Source organism: Rhopalosiphum padi, unplaced genomic scaffold (genome assembly GCF_020882245.1).
Source record: "Rhopalosiphum padi isolate XX-2018 unplaced genomic scaffold, ASM2088224v1 scaffold28, whole genome shotgun sequence".
Classification (NCBI taxonomy): Eukaryota; Metazoa; Arthropoda; class Insecta; order Hemiptera; family Aphididae; genus Rhopalosiphum; species Rhopalosiphum padi.
The window spans coordinates 1100-23150 of record NW_026870016.1 but is presented as its reverse complement, the minus strand read 5'-3'; the positions used below and the strand labels follow the sequence as shown (position 1 = coordinate 23150).

At 16.4% G+C, this 22051-nt stretch overlaps 3 pseudogenes across 2 annotated transcripts; all 3 read left to right on the top strand.

The window, feature by feature from the left end:
* The first annotated feature begins 1805 nt into the window (after positions 1-1805).
* LOC132931558 (cytochrome b-like) lies at positions 1806-3380 on the top strand (annotated as a pseudogene). Its single transcript, XR_009662737.1, has one exon. The product of XR_009662737.1 is annotated as a cytochrome b-like (transcript).
* A 6895-nt stretch (positions 3381-10275) lies between these two features.
* LOC132931559 (cytochrome c oxidase subunit 2-like) lies at positions 10276-10958 on the top strand (annotated as a pseudogene).
* Positions 10959-18841: 7883 nt separating this feature from the next.
* LOC132931557 (cytochrome b-like) lies at positions 18842-20417 on the top strand (annotated as a pseudogene). Its single transcript, XR_009662736.1, has one exon. The product of XR_009662736.1 is annotated as a cytochrome b-like (transcript).
* The last annotated feature ends 1634 nt before the right edge of the window (positions 20418-22051 follow it).

Here is a 22051-nt window from a genome sequence, read left to right as displayed (position 1 = left end):
AAATTAATATTTTAAATAAACTATTTAAATAACAAAATAATTCTATAATTAAAAAAATTAAATTTAATGGAACTCAATGCATAAATAATAATATATATTCTCTTAAATTAATATAAACTAAATAATTTATATTAAAAAATAATTTACCATATTGAGTATATAAATATAAATATAAACTATATAAAAATATTAAAATTATAATTAAAAAATATAATATATAAAAATAATCTAATCAAATTATTAAACTAATTAATAAAAATAATTCACCAAATAAATTTAAAGATGGGGGAAAAGATATATTTGAAGAACATAATAAAAATCACCAAAATGATAAAACAGGATAAATATTAATTAAACCCTTATTTAAAAATAAACTTCGACTTTTAAAACGTAAATAACAAATATTTCTTAAACAAAATAAACCAGAAGAACATAAACCATGGCCAAATATTAAAATTAATGAACCAAAATAACCACAATTATTTAAAGTTAAAAACCCAATAATTACTAAAGCTATATGAACAACAGAAGAATAAGCAATCAAAATTTTTAAGTCTCTCTGAAAAAAACAAACTAATCTTAAAACCAATATACCTAATAAACATAAAGAAATAAATAAATAATTAAATTTTAAGTTAACTTTAAAAACTAATATTAAAACATGATAAATACCAAAACCACCTAATTTTAATATAATCCCAGCTAAAATTATTGAACCACTAATAGGAGCCTCAACATGAGCCTTTGGAAGTCAAATATGAAATATAAATAAAGGTATCTTAACTAAAAAAATTATTATTAAAAATAAATAATAATAAAAATTTAAATTATATAAGTAATCATAATAATATATAAATATAAAATTAAAATTATTTAAACTCAATAAACAAGAAAAAAAAGGTAAAGAAAAAAAAATTATATAAATAAATAAATAAAAACCAGCCTTAAAACGCTCATATTGATAACCTCAACCATAAATTAAAATAATAACAGGAATTAAATTAATTTCATAAAAAATATAAAATAAAATAAAATTATTTCTAAAAAAACAAAAATAAAAAATAATAATAAAAATAAATATTAAAAAATTAAAATACTTTAAATAATTATTCTTAAGACTAAATCTAGAAATATAAACTAATCTAATAATTCAAACACCTAATATAAATATCAAATAAGAAAATATATCTATACCAAATAAATAACTAACATTTAAAAAATAATTAAACATAGGTATCTTGAAATATATAAAAAAAAAAAAAAAAAAAAAAAAAATTCTGGGCTAATCATCATCTTTTAAAATTAAGACTAAAAAAAATCATACTAAATAAAATTAATATTAAAATTATTAACATTGTAAAATTATTAATGACTTTAAGTAATCATTACCATATATACGAACTATTAAAATCAAAATTGTTAAACCTAAAACTCTTTCACTAATACAAAAAATAAAAAAAATTAATAATAAAACATATTGTTTAATAAATATTATTAAATTTAATAAAAATAATAAAGATAAAATTAATAATAAATATTCTAATCCTAAAAGTATTATTAATAAATGATTAAAATTAAAAATATAAAATAAAACTCCAGAAAATAATATAAATATTAATACTAAAATAAATAAATTTATCATTTTAATAGTTTAAAAAAAACATTGATATTGTAAATCAAAATTATAAAATTATTTAAAATAAATCAGTATAAATATATACATATTATCATTAATCTCCAAAATTAATATTTTAATTAAAATATATACTGAATTTTAAAATTTATTTTATTAACTAATTTAACCATAGCAATTTTATTAACTATAATAAAATCACCAATTAGATCAAACTTAATCATTTTAATTCAAACTATAACTTTAACATTAATAATTAATATAATTACTAAAACAGCATGAATTTCATTTATAGTATTTATCTTATACATTGGAGGATTAATAATTATTTTTTTATATATTTCAAGAATTGCTTTTAATGAATTAAATATTAATAAAAATTATAAAATTATAATTTATAAATTAACATTAATTTTAATGTTAATCTTTTATTTAAAATTAAATCTCAATCTTGAAAATTTCAATTATGAAAATAAATTTATATTTGAAGATAATTTTAATTTATTAAATATATTCATAATACCAAATAATTTAATAATTTATTTAATTATCTTAATCCTTTTTTTTATATTAATTTTAATTATTTGAATACTAAAAATTAATAAAGGACCAATTCGACAAAAAAATAATTAATGAAAAAAAATATACTAAAAACTTTATCCCCAATATTAAATTTACCTACACCAGCTAGAATTAGTTTTATATGAAATTTTGGATCTTTATTAATAATTTGTTTAATTAATCAAATTTTAACAGGATTATTTTTAGCCTTCCATTATAAAACAGATATTAATTTAGCTTTTCAAAGAATTATTAATATAAATCGAAATATTAACTTTGGATGATTAATCCGATCTTTCCATGCAAATGGGGCTTCTATATTTTTTATTATAATTTATATTCATATTAGACGAGGTATCTATATAAATTCTTTCAACTTTAAAATAACATGAATTATTGGAGTAATTTTATTATTATTAACAATAATAACAGCATTTGTAGGTTATGTATTACCATGAGGACAAATATCATTTTGGGGGGCAACAGTAATCACAAATTTATTATCAGCAATTCCTTATTTAGGAAATTCAATTGTTATTTGAATTTGAGGGGGATTCTCAATTAATAATGCTACATTAACACGATTTTTCTCAATCCATTTTATTTTACCATTTATTATTATTTTATTTACTTTTATTCACTTATTCTTTCTTCATTTAACAGGTTCTAATAATCCACTAGGAATTAATAGAAATTTTGATAAAATTACTTTTTCTCCATATTTTCTAATTAAAGATTTAATTGGATTAATCATATTTATATGAATATTTTTTATTTTAGCTTTAATTTTTCCATACCTACTAAATGATCACAATAATTTTATTATAGCAAATTCAATAATTACACCAAATCACATTCAACCAGAATGATATTTTTTATTTTCTTATTCAATTTTACGAGCAATCCCTAATAAATTAGGAGGGGTTATTGCTTTAATACTTTCAATTTTAATTTTATTAATCTTACCTATATTAAACAATAAAAATTTTTTAAGAAATAAATTTTACCCATTAAATAAATTTTTATTCTGAATATTTATTATAACATTTTTTATTTTAACCTGAATTGGGATACAACCAGTTGAATACCCATTTATTACAACAGGGCAAATTTTTACAACAATTTATTTTTCTTACTTTTTCATTAACTTTTATATCATAAAGTTATGAGATAAATTATTAATTTAGTTAATTAATTTATTTAAAATATTTATTTTGAAAATAAAAAATAGAATTTAATTCTATTAACTTAATACTTAAATTAATGATATAAGTTAAATAATTTAATAGAAAAATTAAAGACAAATAAAAATAAAGACAAAGGTAAAATTAATTTCCAAACTAAATATATTAATTTATCATAACGAAATCGTGGTAAAAACCCACGTAATCAAATAACTATAAATATAAAAATCAAAATAAAAATATTTAAATAAAATTTATTTATTATCAAACCAAAAAACATTTCACATAATAGTATCCCTATAAATATAATTCTTATATATTCAGATATAAAAATAAAAATAAAAGATAAACTTCTAAATTCAATATTAAATCCAGAAACTAATTCTGATTCACCCTCAGAAAAATCAAAAGGAGAACGATTTATTTCAGCTAAAAATCTAATTAATAATAAAATAAACAAAAAAAAAAGAAAAAAAAAAAATTTTAAATTAATTTGATAGATATAAAAATCATTTAAATTAAAACTATTAATTAAAAATATTAAATTTATAATAATAATTATTATTCTAACTTCATATGAAATCATTTGAGAAATAAACCGAATTATACCTAAAACTGAATAATTAGAATTCGAAGATCATCTAATTATTAAAAAAATATAAACTATTAAACTTGAACAACAAAATATATAAATTAAACCAAATCCTATAATATAGTTCATACCAATATAAGGATAAATAAATCAAAAAAAAATTGAAATTAATAAACCCAATAAAGGAGAAATTATAAAAATAAAAAAATTTATATTACTCGGATAATTAACTTCTTTAAAAAATAATTTTAACCCATCACCTATAGGTTGAAAAATACCTTTAATCAAAAACTTATTCGGACCTTTACGTAATTGAATATAACCTAAAACTTTACGCTCTAATAAAGTAAAAAAAGCAACTCTTATAAAAACTATTAAAAATAAAATCAAAAAATTAATAATTATAACAAATATAAAAATTACTATCTATAATAAAAATTATATAATTAAATTCTAAATTTAACACAATTATCTGCCAAAATAGTTAAATTATTTTTATTCATTTAATAAAAATTTAATTTAATTATTTAATCCTTTCGTACTAAAACAAATTAATTTTTAAAAGATAGAAACCAACCTGGCTTACACCGGTTTGAACTCAAATCATGTAAGAATTTAAAGGTCGAACAGACCTAATACTTAAAATTTTGCACCTAAGATTAATCTTAATTCAACATCGAGGTCGCAAACTAATTTTTAAATTTGGACTTAAAAAATTAATTACGCTGTTATCCCTAAAGTAACTTTTTCCTTTAATTAAAAATTTTAATTCAAAAATTCATTAAATAATGTTAAATTTTAAAAAAAGTTTATTAATTTTTTTTATCACCCCAATAAAATAAATTATAAAAATAAAATATTTATAAAACCAAAAAAATTAAAATTAAAATTTATAAAGTTTTATAGGGTCTTATCGTCCCTTTAAATAATTTAAGCTTTTTTACTTAAAAATAAAATTTTAATTATATAAATAATAAAGTTTATTTCTCATCAAATCTTTCATACAAGTCCTCAATTAAAAGACTAATTATTATGCTACCTTTGCACAGTCAAAATACTGCAGCTATTTAATAAATCATTGAGCAGATCCTATATTAAATTAAACTTAATACAATGTTTTTGTTAAACAGATGAAAATAATTTTTGCCGAATTCATAATTTATAAATGTAAATTATACTAATTTAATCATTATTACTATTAATTAAATATTCATTAATAAAATTTAATATTAATAATAAATAATTTATAATAAATTAAAAATAAATAAATAATAAATTTTTACAAACTTAAATAAAAATTTCTATTCCTATAAATTATTAAAATAAATAAATTATTATATAAAAATTTCAAGCTTATCCCTAAAATAATTTAAATTTAAAATATTAATCAACAAAATCAAAATAACTTTTAAAATTTTAAATTAAATTTAAATCTTAAATAACTAAATATAATATAACGAATTAAATTTCAAAACTAATATTATTTTATAAATATTTATAACACAATAAATTAATAATAAAATTAACTCTATAAATTTTGAGAATTTAAAAAAAAATTAAAAATTTTAATCAACCCTGATACAAAAGGTACTAAATTAATTCTTTTATAAATTTAATTATTTCTTTCACAATACTATTAAACTATAAATCTATAAATTAATTTTTAATAAATACTAAAACCTTAAATAAATAAATTATTTTTATAAAAAATCAAATAAAAATTATTATATTAATAAAATAAATTTAAATAAAGTTTAACAACATCTTATCATTGTAAATGATATACTTAAATTTAGATATTTATTTAATCTTTCTAAATACACTTTCCAGTACATTTACTTTGTTACGACTTGTCTTATTTTTAATAAGAATGACGGGCAATATGTACATATTTTAGATCTTTCTTCATATTAACAAAATAAATAAATTTACTATTAAATCCAATTTCATTTTAATTTTCATTTAAAATCCAAAAATAAAATTTAATGTAACCCATTATATTCTTATTTATAAACCACATCTTGACTTAACATAAATTATAATAATAAATAAAGAAAATAAATTTTTTAATATATTCATGACAGCGATATATGAATTAATTAAATAAGTAAAATTAATCGTGGATTATCAATTAATAAACAGGTTCCTCTAATAAGACTAAAATACCGCCAAATTTTTTAAATTTAAAGAACATAACTATTAATTTTTTAGTAAATTAATTTAAATTTTTATAATAGGGTATCTAATCCTAGTTTTAAATAAAATTTAATAGAATAAAATAATTATAATAATAATATTTAATTAAATTTTACTTTTTAAAAAAAAATTAAATTATAAATTATATTTAATACTAATAACCAAACTATTTTATTTGTATATTATGTTTAACCGCAACTGCTGGCACATATTTAGTTTATACTTAAATTAATAATTAAATCTAAATTTCTTTAATATTTAATACTTAATACTGAGAATAATTAAAATCCTTTAAGAAATTATTAACAATCAAAAAATTTCATGTATCTTTTTAATTAAATAAAATTTTATAACAAAATAAATTATAATTATTAGTAAAATTAAAATAATACGGTTTTATAATATTATAAATTTTAAATAAATAAATTAAATCAAAATTTAAATAATTAACTGAATTATTTTAACTTTAATTCTAATATTTTTTAATTATAATACTATTTAAATTTTAAATCTAAATTTTAATACAATTTATTAGTTTCTGTTTTTTAAATATAATTACTTAAATTAATTATTTTAACTTTAATTCTAATATTTTTTAATTATAATACTATTTAAATTTTAAATCTAAATTTTAATACAATTTATTAGTTTCTGTTTTTAAATATAATTACTTAAATTAATTATTTTAATCAAATTAATATTATTAATATAAAATAACTAATACTTTTCTTCTTTACCTCTTATATATATATATACAATAAATATCTATATATATTCATATAAGGATTTATATATTAATATATATATATATATATTAAATGTATAGATTATTAACATCATATAAGGATTTATATATATATATATATATATATATATAATATATAAGCTATATAGATGTATATTTATATTATATATATATATACTATATACATATGAAGTCTATATATGTATACTACTATACATATTTATAAATCCTCTATATACTCTTCTTCCTTCTTTTTTTTTTTGGAGGGGCATAGCCCCCCTTTTCAGATAAATAGAAACGTCATGCCTCATTAAAATATTTTTTTTTAAAAAATTTTCTGATATTTTTTCTAATACATTTATAAACCAATAAACATTTTTTTATTAAATAATATTTTAAAAATAAAATGCCTGAAAAAGGGTTACTTTGATAGAGTAAATCATGTATTATATATACTTTTATTATACTTTAAGAATTAAACTAATCCATAAATTTCAAAAATTTATATGCATAAACACTTAAGTATAAGTAAATTAGAAAAATAAGCTAAATTAAGCTTTTGGATTCATACTTCAAATATAGAATAATATTCTTTTTTCTGATAAATTTAAATTTAACAAAAATAATATTTTTAATTATATTAATATTTAGAACTTTAATATCAATTTCAGCATCTAATTGACTTTCAATATGAATAGGGTTAGAATTAAACTTATTCTCAATTATTCCTATTTTAAATTTTAAATCATCAATTTACTCTATTGAAGCTACAATAAAATATTTCTTAATTCAAGCTTTTGCTTCAATTTTATTATTAATTTTCTTAATTAATAAAAATTTTTTTTTTATAAATAATAGTAATATTTTAATTATTTTACCACTATTAATAAAATTAAGATTAATACCTTTTCACTTATGATTACCTTCAATAATAGAAGGATTAAATTGATTTTCATGCCTATTAATAATAACTTGACAAAAAATTTCCCCATTTGTTTTAATTTCATATCTAAATATTGATAAAAATTTAATTTTCTTAATTATTTTAATTTCAATAAACTCAATTTTTGGAATAAATCAAAATTCTATACGTAAAATCTTAGCAATATCTTCAATCAATAATTCAACATGAATACTATTTGCAATTTTAATAAATAATAAATTATGAATCAATTATTTTTTAATTTACTCAATTTTAAATTTTTTAATTATTAAAATTTTAAATAATTATAATATTAATTATATTAATCAAATAAAATTTTTTAATTTAAATTTTTTCTTTAAACTAAATTTAATAATATTAATTTTTTCAATTATAGGATTACCACCTATAATTGGGTTTTTAATAAAATGAATATTAATCAAAAACTTAATTTATAATAATTTATATTTAATTATAATAATATTAATTATATTAACAATTTTAAATTTATATTTTTATATTAAAATAACTTATTTCATATTATTTAATTTTAACTTATTCAATAAATGATATCTTCAATTAAAAAAAAATAATTACAACTTATTAATATTTATTAACTTCTTTAGATTATTTTTTAGTTATTTATTTATTTATTAAGGTTTTAAGTTAAATTAAACTATTAATCTTCAAAATTAAAAATATTTTTTTTTAAACCTTAATTAAAATAATTAATACCTTTAAATTTGCAATTTAATATCATAGAATTTGAATATAAAGTTATTGATAAAAAGATTTTTTAAATCTATATATAAATTTACAATTTATAACCTATTATCAGCCATTTTATCTATAAAATGAATCTTTTCAACTAATCATAAAGATATTGGAACTTTATATTTTTTATTTGGTATTTGATCAGGTATAATTGGTTCATCCCTTAGAATCTTAATTCGACTAGAACTAAGTCAAATTAATTCAATTATTAATAATAATCAATTATATAATGTAATTGTTACAATTCACGCTTTTATTATAATTTTTTTTATAACTATACCAATTGTTATTGGTGGTTTTGGAAATTGATTAATTCCTATAATAATAGGATGCCCTGATATATCATTCCCACGATTAAATAATATTAGATTTTGATTATTACCTCCTTCATTAATAATAATAATTTGTAGTTTTATAATTAATAACGGAACAGGAACAGGATGAACAATTTATCCCCCTTTATCTAATAATATTGCTCATAATAATATTTCAGTTGATTTAACAATTTTTTCTCTACATTTAGCAGGAATCTCATCAATTTTAGGAGCAATTAATTTTATTTGTACAATTTTAAATATAATACCTAATAATATAAAATTAAATCAAATTCCATTATTCCCTTGATCAATTTTAATTACAGCTATATTATTAATTTTATCCTTACCTGTTTTAGCTGGTGCAATTACTATACTTCTTACTGATCGTAATTTAAATACATCATTCTTTGACCCTGCAGGAGGAGGAGATCCAATTCTTTATCAACATTTATTCTGATTTTTTGGACATCCAGAAGTATATATTTTAATTTTACCCGGATTTGGATTAATTTCACATATTATTAGTCAAGAAAGTAATAAAAACGAAACATTCGGTAATATTAGTATAATCTATGCTATACTAACTATTGGATTATTAGGATTTATTGTATGAGCACATCATATATTTACAATTGGAATAGACGTTGATACACGAGCATATTTTACATCAGCAACTATAATTATTGCAATTCCAACAGGAATTAAAATTTTTAGATGATTAGCTACTATTTATGGATCTAAAATTAATTTTTCACCTTCCACAATTTGATCTTTAGGTTTTATTTTTTTATTCACAATTGGAGGATTGACAGGAGTAATTCTTGCTAATTCATCTATTGATATCATTCTTCACGATACTTACTATGTAGTAGCTCATTTCCACTATGTATTATCAATAGGAATTGTATTTGCTATTATTGCTAGTTTAATTCATTGATTCCCAATTTTCACTGGATTTTCAATAAATAATTTTATTTTAAAAATTCAATTCATTTTAATATTTATTGGGGTAAATATAACTTTCTTCCCCCAACATTTTTTAGGTTTAAATGGTATACCTCGACGATACACAGATTACCCAAATAATTTTTTACTATGAAATATAATTTCATCAATTGGTTCAATAATTTCAACATTTAGAATTATTATTTTAATTTATTGTATTTGAAATAGAATTTTTTTAAAAAAAACAACTATTTTTAAATTAAATTTAAGAAATTCTATTGAATGAATTCATAATTTACCACCCTTAGAACATTCATATTCAGAATTACCTCTAATTATTAATTTCTAATATGGCAGAAACTATATGCAATGAACTTAAAATTCATTTATAAAGAATAATCTTTTTTTAGAAATTATAACTTGAATAAAACTAAGATTTCAAAATAGTAATTCACCACTAATAGAACAATTAATTTTTTTTCACGATCATACAATTTTCATTATTATTATAATTATAACAACAATTACTTATATAATAATTTTTATTATAAAAAATAAATTTATTAATATTAAAATCTCTGAAAATCAAATAATTGAATTTATCTGAACTACAACTCCACCAATTATTTTAATTTTTATTGCTATACCTTCACTTCACCTACTATACTTAATAGATGAAATTAAATGCCCAATTTTAACAATTAAAATTTTTGGTCATCAATGATTCTGATCATATGAATATTCAGATTTTTCAAATATTGAATTTGAATCTTATATAATAAATGAATTAAATAAAGAAAATTTTCGATTAATTGAAGTAGATAATAAAACTATTATCCCATTTAAATTTAATATTCGACTCTTAATTTCGTCAGACGATGTAATTCATTCATGAACAATTCCAAGTTTAGCTATTAAAATTGATGCAATCCCAGGACGAATAAATCAAATTAATCTTTTTATAAATCGACCAGGAATATACTTTGGACAATGCTCAGAAATTTGTGGTATTAATCACAGATTTATACCTATTCAAATTGAATCAATTAATTTAAATAAATTTATTTATTGAATTAAAAATTTTTAATTCATTAGATGACTGAAAAGCAAAGTAATGATCTCTTAAATCAAAATATAGTAAATTAGCAATTACTTCTAATGAAAGAGATTAGTTAAAGCATAACATTAATTTGTCAAATTAAAATTATTTATTAATATCACTTAATTCCTCAAATAGCACCAATTAATTGATTAATTTTATTCTTATTTTTTTTTTCTACATTTTATGTAATCATAAACTTACTATATTTTAATTTTATTAAAAACTTAAAAATTAATTTTTTTAAAAAAAATAACATAAAAAATTACAACAAATTTATTTAATATTTTTGACCCATCAACAACAATTTTTAATTTAGAAATAAATTGAATCAGAACTCTTTTAATCATTTTATTTATACCAAACTTTTTATGAATCTTACCAAATCGAATAAACTGATTATTATTTAAAATATTTAATATACTAAACAATGAAATACTAATACTTTATAAAATAAAAAAAACTAAATCTCCTGCATTTTTATTTATTTCACTTTTTATATTTATTCTACTTAATAATTTTTTTAGCTTATTCCCATATATTTTTTCATCATCAAGTCATATAGTATTTTCTGTTACTTTAGCTATTCCATTTTGAATATTTTTTATTATTTTGTCAACTTGTAAAAACACTAAAAATATAATTGCACACTTGATTCCTTTAAATACACCAATTTACCTAGCCCCATTAATAACAATTATTGAAACAATAAGAATTATTATTCGACCAATATCTCTTTCTATTCGTTTAACAGCTAATTTAATTGCAGGACATTTATTAATAACTCTATTAAATTTTAATTCACTTATAATTATTATTATTTTTATTCAAATATTTATAATAATTTTTGAATTATGCGTAGCTTTAATTCAAAGTTATGTATTCTCAATTCTTTCATCTTTATACTCTAGTGAATAATGATAAAAATTAATCAACCATATTTTATTTTAAGATTAAGTCCATGACCTATCTTAATAGCATTTAATACATTTAATTTAATAATTTCTAATATTATAATTATAAATTTTAAAATAAATATAATATCATTATTTAATCTACTAATAATTATTAGTATTTCTATCTTATGATGACGAGATGTAATTCGAGAAAGAACATTTCAAGGTAATCATAATTTTTATATTATAAATTTAATCAAATTTAGAATAATCTTATTTATTATCTCTGAAATATTTTTATTTATTTCTTTTTTTTGAAATTTTCTACACAATTCTTTAGCACCATCAATTGAACTAGGACTAAATTGACCACCAAAAAATATTATATTTTTCAATCCATTATTAATTCCTTTATTAAATACAATTATTTTATTAACATCAAGTTTTACTGTTACTTTAGCTCATCTTTACTTACTTAATAATTCTAAAAAAAAAACTATCATTTTTATAAATTTAACAATTATTTTAAGTATCTACTTTCTAATACTTCAAATATTAGAATATAAACAAGCTACATTTACATTCTCAGATTCAATTTTTGGTTCTTCTTTTTATATAGCAACAGGATTTCATGGTTTACATGTAATTATCGGAACAATTTTTTTAATTATCAATCTTATACGAATAATTAAACTTCACTTTTCTCATATTCATCATATCAGATTTGAATTAGGAGCTTGATATTGACATTTTATTGATATCATTTGACTATTTCTTTATATAACTTTTTATTGATGAAATAATTAATTTTATTAATATAAATTAGTATATTTGATTTCCAATCAAAAAGTTTAAAATTTAAATAAAATAATTATATTAAATTTAATTTCAATAATTGTAATATTTATTATTTTAATAATTCTTTTTATACTAATAATTATAATTAATATAAAAATAAAATTTAATTATAATAAGTCAGCACCCTTTGAATGTGGTTTTGACCCATTTAATAAATCACGAATCCCATTTTCATTAAATTTTTATTTAATTGCAATTATTTTTTTAATTTTTGATATCGAAATTTCAATTATTATACCAATAATTTTAAACTTTAAGATTTCAAACATAATTTACTTTAATTTAATGTTTATTATTTTTTTTATATTTATAATTATTACTATTTTTTATGAATGAAAATTTGGATCATTAAATTGAAAAATTTAAAGGATAATAGTTAAAATTTATAACATTTAATTTGCTTTTAAAAATTATTTTATAATTTATCTTAAATAAGAAGTAATAAATTACATATTAATTTCGACTTAATAATAGATTTTTTTAATCCTTATTTTTAATTGAAACCAAAATAGAGGTTTATTACTGTTAATAATAATATTGAAAAAAAAATTCCAATTAAAAAGATTTTTAAAAAAGAAGCTGCTAACTATCTTTTAAAGCATTATTAATGTTTAATCTTTAAATATTTATTAGTTTAAAATAAAACATTATATTTTCAATATAAAAATAATATATTATTTATAAATAATTTTTTAAAAAATAAAATTTTTAAAAATTTGCAAAGGTAGCTACCTTACCATAAAAAAAAATTAAAATTAAATCAAAATTTTACCTTTTTTTAAAAACACAAAAATAACCTTAACTAAGATTTAGTCTTTATTTCAAAATAAAACTTTTTTTTTAAAAAATAAAATTTTTAAAAATTTGCAAAGGTAGCTACCTTACCATAAAAAAAAATTAAAATTAAATCAAAATTTTACCTTTTTTTAAAAACACAAAAATAACCTTAACTAAGATTTAGTCTTTATTTCAAAATAAAACTTTTTTTTTAAAAAATAAAATTTTTAAAAATTTGCAAAGGTAGCTACCTTACCATAAAAAAAAATTAAAATTAAATCAAAATTTTACCTTTTTTTAAAAACACAAAAATAACCTTAACTAAGATTTAGTCTTTATTTCAAAATAAAACTTTTTTTTTAAAAAATAAAATTTTTAAAAATTTGCAAAGGTAGCTACCTTACCATAAAAAAAAATTAAAATTAAATCAAAATTTTACCTTTTTTTAAAAACACAAAAATAACCTTAACTAAGATTTAGTCTTTATTTCAAAATAAAACTTTTTTTTTAAAAAATAAAATTTTTAAAAATTTGCAAAGATAGCTACCTTACCATAAAAAAAAATTAAAATTAAATCAAAATTTTACCTTTTTTTAAAAACAAAAAAATAACCTTAACTAAGATTTAGTCTTTATTTCAAAATAAAACTTTTTTTTTAAAAAATAAAATTTTTAAAAATTTGCAAAGGTAGCTACCTTACCATAAAAAAAAATTAAAATTAAATCAAAATTTTACCTTTTTTTAAAAACACAAAAATAACCTTAACTAAGATTTAGTCTTTATTTCAAAATAAAACTTTTTTTTTAAAAAATAAAATTTTTAAAAATTTGCAAAGGTAGCTACCTTACCATAAAAAAAAATTAAAATTAAATCAAAATTTTACCTTTTTTTAAAAACAAAAAAATAACCTTAACTAAGATTTAGTCTTTATTTCAAAATAAAACTTTTTTTTTAAAAAATAAAATTTTTAAAAATTTGCAAAGGTAGCTACCTTACCATAAAAAAAAATTAAAATTAAATCAAAATTTTACCTTTTTTTAAAAACACAAAAATAACCTTAACTAAGATTTAGTCTTTATTTCAAAATAAAACTTTTTTTTTAAAAAATAAAATTTTTAAAAATTTGCAAAGATAGCTACCTTACCATAAAAAAAAATTAAAATTAAATCAAAATTTTACCTTTTTTTAAAAACAAAAAAATAACCTTAACTAAGATTTAGTCTTTATTTCAAAATAAAACTTTTTTTTTAAAAAATAAAATTTTTAAAAATTTGCAAAGGTAGCTACCTTACCATAAAAAAAAATTAAAATTAAATCAAAATTTTACCTTTTTTTAAAAACACAAAAATAACCTTAACTAAGATTTAGTCTTTATTTCAAAATAAAACTTTTTTTTTAAAAAATAAAATTTTTAAAAATTTGCAAAGGTAGCTACCTTACCATAAAAAAAAATTAAAATTAAATCAAAATTTTACCTTTTTTTAAAAACACAAAAATAACCTTAACTAAGATTTAGTCTTTATTTCAAAATAAAACTTTTTTTTTAAAAAATAAAATTTTTAAAAATTTGCAAAGGTAGCTACCTTACCATAAAAAAAAATTAAAATTAAATCAAAATTTTACCTTTTTTTAAAAACACAAAAATAACCTTAACTAAGATTTAGTCTTTATTTCAAAATAAAACTTTTTTTTTAAAAAATAAAATTTTTAAAATTATTTAAAAAATTTAAATTTACCTTTATATCTTCAATATAATGCTCTATAATTAAGCTATTCAAATTTAATAATTAAAAAATAAAATAATTAAAAATCATAAAAAAAATAATAAAATATAAACCTTATAACTATTTAAAAAAATATTTTGACTAAATAAAATTAATTTTTTAAAAAAAAAAATTAAACCTCTATTTAAATTATATTCAATTCAACCAACCTCGAAAACTTTTAAAGAAAAAAAACCAACATAAAGAAAATTATTTAAAAAAAAATTAACCTTAAAAAATAATAAATTTCATATTATACCAAAAAAAAAAACATTAAATAAAGAAATAAAATAACTTATAGAAAATAAAAAATTATTAAGTTCAAAAAAAAATCAAATTCTAAAAAATAAAATTAAAACTCTTAAAATTTTAAATTTAAATTCTAATAAAATTAAATCAAACTTATAAAATATCAATCATATAAAAAAAGAACCAAAAAAAATTATAATAAATCTAATAAATATTATTCTAATAATCAAAATTTTTCTTTCAAATTTAACAATTATTATATAATTATATATAGAAAAATTTATTATTATTAAATAATAAATTACACGAATAGAATAAAAAAAAGTTAAAAAAAAAGAAAATAAAAAAAAAAAAAAAAAAAAAAAAATTTAAATTTATTATTAAAAAATATTCAAAAATTAAATCCTTTGAATAAAAACTACAAAAAAAAGGAAAACCACATAAAGACATTAAAGTAAATATAAAAATTAAACCACAAAAAGGTAAATAATCAATTAAACCACCCATTTTACGAATATCTTGATTATTATTTATATTTAAAATTAAAATCCCAGCTCTTAAAAATATTATAGATTTAAATAAAGCATGTATTAATAAATAAAAAAAACATATATCAATTTTACCTAAACATAAAATTATAAATATAAATCTTATTTGTCTTAAAGTAGAAAAAGCAATAATTTTCTTTAAATCAAATTCAAAAATTGCATTCAAACCAGCTATTAATATTGTCAAACAAGAAATTACTATTAAATAATTTAAAAAAGAAAAATTTAAAAAAATTTCATTAAAACGAATTATTAAGTAAATACCAGCAGTAACTAAAGTAGAAGAATGAACTAATGAAGAAACAGGAGTAGGGGCTGCTATAGCTAAAGGAAGTCAAGAAGAAAAAGGAATCTGAGCTCTCTTAGTTAAAGAAGCTATTATAATTATCAATATAATAAAAAATAAATAATTTAAATTAACATAATAATCAATTAAAATAAAATTTCAAGAACCAAAATTTAATATTCAAATTATAGATATAATAATAAATAAATCACCTAAACGATTTAAAATAACTGTTACTAAACCTGAACTATAAGATTTTTTATTTTGATAAAAAACAACTAAACAAAAAGAAACCATCCCTAAACCATCCCAACCTAATAAAATTCTAATCAAATTAGGACTAATAACCAAAAAAAATATAAATATAATAAAAAAATTTATTAATATTAAAAATCGACTCTTATTAAAATCATAATTTATATATTCTATACTATATAATAAAATTATAGAAGAAATTAAAAAAACAAAAGAAATAAATATTAAAGATATTCAATCTATTAAAATAACATATAAAACTATACAAGAATTAAAAAAAAAAAATATATATTCAATAAAATAAAATTTATCAAAATAAATCATTAATAAACCTATAATAAAAAAAACTACAAATAAAATAAAATAAAAAAAAAAAAAAAAAAAAAAAAAAATTAAATTTAATTATTTAAATATAAAAATATAATCTTTAATTCCACAAATTAATATTTTAAATAAACTATTTAAATAACAAAATAATTCTATAATTAAAAAAATTAAATTTAATGGAACTCAATGCATAAATAATAATATATATTCTCTTAAATTAATATAAACTAAATAATTTATATTAAAAAATAATTTACCATATTGAGTATATAAATATAAATATAAACTATATAAAAATATTAAAATTATAATTAAAAAATATAATATATAAAAATAATCTAATCAAATTATTAAACTAATTAATAAAAATAATTCACCAAATAAATTTAAAGATGGGGGAAAAGATATATTTGAAGAACATAATAAAAATCACCAAAATGATAAAACAGGATAAATATTAATTAAACCCTTATTTAAAAATAAACTTCGACTTTTAAAACGTAAATAACAAATATTTCTTAAACAAAATAAACCAGAAGAACATAAACCATGGCCAAATATTAAAATTAATGAACCAAAATAACCACAATTATTTAAAGTTAAAAACCCAATAATTACTAAAGCTATATGAACAACAGAAGAATAAGCAATCAAAATTTTTAAGTCTCTCTGAAAAAAACAAACTAATCTTAAAACCAATATACCTAATAAACATAAAGAAATAAATAAATAATTAAATTTTAAGTTAACTTTAAAAACTAATATTAAAACATGATAAATACCAAAACCACCTAATTTTAATATAATCCCAGCTAAAATTATTGAACCACTAATAGGAGCCTCAACATGAGCCTTTGGAAGTCAAATATGAAATATAAATAAAGGTATCTTAACTAAAAAAATTATTATTAAAAATAAATAATAATAAAAATTTAAATTATATAAGTAATCATAATAATATATAAATATAAAATTAAAATTATTTAAACTCAATAAACAAGAAAAAAAAGGTAAAGAAAAAAAAATTATATAAATAAATAAATAAAAACCAGCCTTAAAACGCTCATATTGATAACCTCAACCATAAATTAAAATAATAACAGGAATTAAATTAATTTCATAAAAAATATAAAATAAAATAAAATTATTTCTAAAAAAACAAAAATAAAAAATAATAATAAAAATAAATATTAAAAAATTAAAATACTTTAAATAATTATTCTTAAGACTAAATCTAGAAATATAAACTAATCTAATAATTCAAACACCTAATATAAATATCAAATAAGAAAATATATCTATACCAAATAAATAACTAACATTTAAAAAATAATTAAACATAGGTATCTTGAAATATATAAAAAAAAAAAAAAAAAAAAAAAAAATTCTGGGCTAATCATCATCTTTTAAAATTAAGACTAAAAAAAATCATACTAAATAAAATTAATATTAAAATTATTAACATTGTAAAATTATTAATGACTTTAAGTAATCATTACCATATATACGAACTATTAAAATCAAAATTGTTAAACCTAAAACTCTTTCACTAATACAAAAAATAAAAAAAATTAATAATAAAACATATTGTTTAATAAATATTATTAAATTTAATAAAAATAATAAAGATAAAATTAATAATAAATATTCTAATCCTAAAAGTATTATTAATAAATGATTAAAATTAAAAATATAAAATAAAACTCCAGAAAATAATATAAATATTAATACTAAAATAAATAAATTTATCATTTTAATAGTTTAAAAAAAACATTGATATTGTAAATCAAAATTATAAAATTATTTAAAATAAATCAGTATAAATATATACATATTATCATTAATCTCCAAAATTAATATTTTAATTAAAATATATACTGAATTTTAAAATTTATTTTATTAACTAATTTAACCATAGCAATTTTATTAACTATAATAAAATCACCAATTAGATCAAACTTAATCATTTTAATTCAAACTATAACTTTAACATTAATAATTAATATAATTACTAAAACAGCATGAATTTCATTTATAGTATTTATCTTATACATTGGAGGATTAATAATTATTTTTTTATATATTTCAAGAATTGCTTTTAATGAATTAAATATTAATAAAAATTATAAAATTATAATTTATAAATTAACATTAATTTTAATGTTAATCTTTTATTTAAAATTAAATCTCAATCTTGAAAATTTCAATTATGAAAATAAATTTATATTTGAAGATAATTTTAATTTATTAAATATATTCATAATACCAAATAATTTAATAATTTATTTAATTATCTTAATCCTTTTTTTTATATTAATTTTAATTATTTGAATACTAAAAATTAATAAAGGACCAATTCGACAAAAAAATAATTAATGAAAAAAAATATACTAAAAACTTTATCCCCAATATTAAATTTACCTACACCAGCTAGAATTAGTTTTATATGAAATTTTGGATCTTTATTAATAATTTGTTTAATTAATCAAATTTTAACAGGATTATTTTTAGCCTTCCATTATAAAACAGATATTAATTTAGCTTTTCAAAGAATTATTAATATAAATCGAAATATTAACTTTGGATGATTAATCCGATCTTTCCATGCAAATGGGGCTTCTATATTTTTTATTATAATTTATATTCATATTAGACGAGGTATCTATATAAATTCTTTCAACTTTAAAATAACATGAATTATTGGAGTAATTTTATTATTATTAACAATAATAACAGCATTTGTAGGTTATGTATTACCATGAGGACAAATATCATTTTGGGGGGCAACAGTAATCACAAATTTATTATCAGCAATTCCTTATTTAGGAAATTCAATTGTTATTTGAATTTGAGGGGGATTCTCAATTAATAATGCTACATTAACACGATTTTTCTCAATCCATTTTATTTTACCATTTATTATTATTTTATTTACTTTTATTCACTTATTCTTTCTTCATTTAACAGGTTCTAATAATCCACTAGGAATTAATAGAAATTTTGATAAAATTACTTTTTCTCCATATTTTCTAATTAAAGATTTAATTGGATTAATCATATTTATATGAATATTTTTTATTTTAGCTTTAATTTTTCCATACCTACTAAATGATCACAATAATTTTATTATAGCAAATTCAATAATTACACCAAATCACATTCAACCAGAATGATATTTTTTATTTTCTTATTCAATTTTACGAGCAATCCCTAATAAATTAGGAGGGGTTATTGCTTTAATACTTTCAATTTTAATTTTATTAATCTTACCTATATTAAACAATAAAAATTTTTTAAGAAATAAATTTTACCCATTAAATAAATTTTTATTCTGAATATTTATTATAACATTTTTTATTTTAACCTGAATTGGGATACAACCAGTTGAATACCCATTTATTACAACAGGGCAAATTTTTACAACAATTTATTTTTCTTACTTTTTCATTAACTTTTATATCATAAAGTTATGAGATAAATTATTAATTTAGTTAATTAATTTATTTAAAATATTTATTTTGAAAATAAAAAATAGAATTTAATTCTATTAACTTAATACTTAAATTAATGATATAAGTTAAATAATTTAATAGAAAAATTAAAGACAAATAAAAATAAAGACAAAGGTAAAATTAATTTCCAAACTAAATATATTAATTTATCATAACGAAATCGTGGTAAAAACCCACGTAATCAAATAACTATAAATATAAAAATCAAAATAAAAATATTTAAATAAAATTTATTTATTATCAAACCAAAAAACATTTCACATAATAGTATCCCTATAAATATAATTCTTATATATTCAGATATAAAAATAAAAATAAAAGATAAACTTCTAAATTCAATATTAAATCCAGAAACTAATTCTGATTCACCCTCAGAAAAATCAAAAGGAGAACGATTTATTTCAGCTAAAAATCTAATTAATAATAAAATAAACAAAAAAAAAAGAAAAAAAAAAAATTTTAAATTAATTTGATAGATATAAAAATCATTTAAATTAAAACTATTAATTAAAAATATTAAATTTATAATAATAATTATTATTCTAACTTCATATGAAATCATTTGAGAAATAAACCGAATTATACCTAAAACTGAATAATTAGAATTCGAAGATCATCTAATTATTAAAAAAATATAAACTATTAAACTTGAACAACAAAATATATAAATTAAACCAAATCCTATAATATAGTTCATACCAATATAAGGATAAATAAATCAAAAAAAAATTGAAATTAATAAACCCAATAAAGGAGAAATTATAAAAATAAAAAAATTTATATTACTCGGATAATTAACTTCTTTAAAAAATAATTTTAACCCATCACCTATAGGTTGAAAAATACCTTTAATCAAAAACTTATTCGGACCTTTACGTAATTGAATATAACCTAAAACTTTACGCTCTAATAAAGTAAAAAAAGCAACTCTTATAAAAACTATTAAAAATAAAATCAAAAAATTAATAATTATAACAAATATAAAAATTACTATCTATAATAAAAATTATATAATTAAATTCTAAATTTAACACAATTATCTGCCAAAATAGTTAAATTATTTTTATTCATTTAATAAAAATTTAATTTAATTATTTAATCCTTTCGTACTAAAACAAATTAATTTTTAAAAGATAGAAACCAACCTGGCTTACACCGGTTTGAACTCAAATCATGTAAGAATTTAAAGGTCGAACAGACCTAATACTTAAAATTTTGCACCTAAGATTAATCTTAATTCAACATCGAGGTCGCAAACTAATTTTTAAATTTGGACTTAAAAAATTAATTACGCTGTTATCCCTAAAGTAACTTTTTCCTTTAATTAAAAATTTTAATTCAAAAATTCATTAAATAATGTTAAATTTTAAAAAAAGTTTATTAATTTTTTTTATCACCCCAATAAAATAAATTATAAAAATAAAATATTTATAAAACCAAAAAAATTAAAATTAAAATTTATAAAGTTTTATAGGGTCTTATCGTCCCTTTAAATAATTTAAGCTTTTTTACTTAAAAATAAAATTTTAATTATATAAATAATAAAGTTTATTTCTCATCAAATCTTTCATACAAGTCCTCAATTAAAAGACTAATTATTATGCTACCTTTG